Below are 3,718 nucleotides of genomic sequence, written 5' to 3'. Positions count from 1 at the left end.
ATTTAACATCATTCTATAAAACGTTTCATAGTCCGTGACTCAAAATATGGATTTAATAAAAAAGAACATATCTCGATAAAAAGGTGAATTGTATGACATGATAAATATTTTCCTAAGCGAGGTGACAATAGTAGTAGTAAATGAAAAAGCAGAGGCGTCTCACAATACGTTTTTAATGTTTAATTTTAATGATGTTAATTTTAAGATTTTACTTCAATGGAAATTAAAATTGGACAATTACTGTTGAAGAAAAGGAGCTAATGGCAGCAAACGGAAAAGCGTTGCAGTGCAGAGCAGAAAAGGCGCAGAAAAAGTGCAGAAAAGTGGAGAGTACCAACCAAAATACAAAAAAGCATGAACGATTCTTGATTTGTTTAATTTTTTGAAAAACTGAAGAATATTTCATATAATGTTATTTATGAGTAATGTTTTTTTTTTCACCACAAATGCATATGTGATACAAATAAATTTTTTGTGTCGATAATAACTCCTTATATTAAGCCCCTTGGCCTATTATTCACCGATTTTAAGTTTGTATTCGTATTGGTGATGTTGACTGCTAGATATCTCGTCACTTTTTAAAGAGTCTTTGTAGTGGTCTCTTTCCTGGTTTTGAATATCTTGCTATTCAGGGCATTCTCTCTCTCTCTCTCTCTCTCTCTCTCTCTCTCTCTCTCTCTCTCTCTCTCTCTATCTCTCTCTCTCTCTCTCTCTCTCTCTCTCTCTCTCTGCCCTGACTCGTGACATGCTGATTCCATTCTCGTCTTCTCTGTTTTCCCAACGTAAAATGTCTTGTTTTTTGCAGAGATTTCTTATTCGGCCATTCGGAATTTCTAGGTCTTAGTGTTTTCTTAGTTATTGACCTCAACGTTTTCTGATCTTTTCAATATTCTCTTGGTTTCCGCTGTGCCGGCTTTTGTTTCTATCGCGTAAGTTGTTATCGATTTTACACACGATTTATATATACGTACTTTTCTTTTCAGACCCATATCTTTATTTCTCCAGATTACATCACTTAGGCATCAGACACGTAAGCCAGTTTTCCTGCTTTCAGACGCTCTCTTTATATCCCTCATAATCCTCATCCTATGACCTGGTCTTCAATAAAGTGCAAAGTGAAAAGTTTATCATCATCTATAGCTCGGATGACCATAACCTAAACTTACCGACGCGTATATTCGACCAACAAACTTTCAAAAAATGAAAGTGAAGTTAGCTACTCTAGTTTTAAGTGGGACAGTTGCAAGCGGTATGCAGACTTACATGACCTTAGGAGCACTACCCCTTGATGATGCAGGTACTATTGAAGTAATCAATAAGTTTGATATATTCAATTCCACCAATATATGTTACCCAAATTAACTAGCGAGATTGGACTTTTCTGTTTCTGATTGGACCTGTATTAGTAGTATTTTCTGCAGTGCCTAAAACCCTGATAGAAAAAACTAACGAATATAACCGTCCCTTGGCATTGATATTTGTAGACTTTAAAAAGGCGTTTGATACAGTGGAATTACCGTCCATCTTAAGAGCACTACAAGATTGCAGGGTCGACCACAGATATTGTAATATAGTTAAAAATATATATGAAAATGCCACAACAACCATAAGTCTACATTCAGCAACTAATAAAATAAAGATAAAAAGGGGAGTCAGGCAAGGTGATACCATGTCACCAAAGCTGTTCATTACCGTTCTTGAGTATGCATTTAAAAGACTAACATGGCAACAGAAAGGAATATCCATCGATGGAGAAAGATTAAACCAACTACGTTTTGCGGACGATATCGTGCTTCTGTCAGATAATCTGGGAGAGATCAAAGACATGCTCCAAGAACTGAATTACATACTACAAGAAACTGGGCTGGAGATAAATTTCGAGAAAACCAAAATGATGACCAATATGGTTCCCAGCGAAGAGATACAGATCAATAACAACAAGGTAGAATTAATCGATAAATACACATACTTGGGTCATGAAATCAGAATAACCAGAGACAACCAAAACTGCGAGCTAAATAGACGAATCACGTTGGGATGGGCGGCATATGGAAGGATGAGAGACATTTTTAAAACAAATACCCCAATTCACCTGAAAAGTAAGGCATTTAACCAATGCATCTTACCAGTCTTGACCTACGGAGCAGAGACCCTAACTTTAACGAAAGCTACTGCCGAAAAACTGAGGGTAACACAAAGGCGAATGGAGAGATCAATGCTGGGCCTGACCTTGAAAGATCGCGTGAGAAATGAGGAGATACGCCGACGAACTGGCGTAGACGATATTATACTGCGAATCAATAAACAAAAGTGGAGGTGGGCTGGACATCGAGGCAGACCACCCACCCGATGGACCGACGACCTAAGGAGAATAGAAACAAACTGGATTGCAGCAGCTAGAGATAGAGAGAACTGGAGACGTTTGGAGGAGGCCTATATCCAACAATGGATGTGAAAATGGGGCTGGATGATGATGATGATGAATTAGGGCCGGTTGTTCGAACACTAATGAAAACTTGATTGTAATCAAATATTTAATTACAAGCAAATACGTCACAGCAGCTGTCAAATTTATTAAAAATTGCTTATTATTATTATTGATTTGTAAATAAAAACATGAAATTAACATCAGAAAAAGTTTAATAATGGTTTATTTTAAATTAAAACGCAAAATAATAAAATTGAATAAAATAAATCAGTCAACATAACCTCAAAATGTGACGTATTTAATTACAAACAAATACAGCAGTTGTCAAAATTATTAAAAATTGCTTAGGGTATTATTATTATTGATTTGTAAATAAAAACATAAAATTAACATCAGAAAGAGCGTAGTTATGGTTTATTTTAAATTAAACGCAAAATAATAAAATTGAATAAAATAAATCAGTCAACATAACCTTAAAATGTGACGTATTTGATTTTAATTAAATATTTGATTACAATCAAGTTTTGATTAGCGTTCGAACAACCGGCCCTCAGTGTATTAAATTTCTGTATTGTTTATTCCTATACATACTTTGGTAACAAAATCTGTATATTTTTTACACAATTAATTATAAACACTAATTTAATTTTTTAATAATTTTTCTTTAGAAAACTGTAAAAAATGACACCTGTTACATTTAAACAGTCATTTCATTATTATTTTAGTTCATCAAAAAAAAAAGTTCCAATATAATAATAATTGGTATACTTTCAGTACGCCTCTGTACCTAATATGTAATTTCCAAGGCCATTTTTTGTAAGTACGAGTAACTTCCATTTAAAGCAAACTCTCGACTTTTCTTTATATCTCCTACAACAAAACTTGTAGTAGCTGTACAATCCATAAATAATGCTTACCAAATTTCATAAGAATATTCTAATGTGTTTATGTGTTAAATATTACAAAAAAAAATCTAAATGTTTGCCAATTTCTAAGCCTTATATATGTGCGTATTGTGGGAATAAGCACATATGTCACAAAAAGCCACTTTTCAGGAGGAAGTAAAAACTGGTTTATTCGGAAATAAGACAACATAAAATTAACACTCCTTCATGAACTAAACATTTTTACATTTTACATCGAATACACTAGATTAAAATAAAATAAACAGTATAAATATTGATTTTTAAGTGACTTGTTGCATTTGGCACTAGAAACAAATATATAATATTGACTTATGTGATCTGCCACACAGTAAGAAACAAAAATGCCTTCTACTTTTCTTAAAAT

Source organism: Diabrotica undecimpunctata, chromosome 9 (genome assembly GCF_040954645.1).
Source record: "Diabrotica undecimpunctata isolate CICGRU chromosome 9, icDiaUnde3, whole genome shotgun sequence".
Lineage (NCBI taxonomy): Eukaryota > Metazoa > Arthropoda > Insecta > Coleoptera > Chrysomelidae > Diabrotica > Diabrotica undecimpunctata.
Note: the sequence above shows the minus strand (reverse complement) of the source record.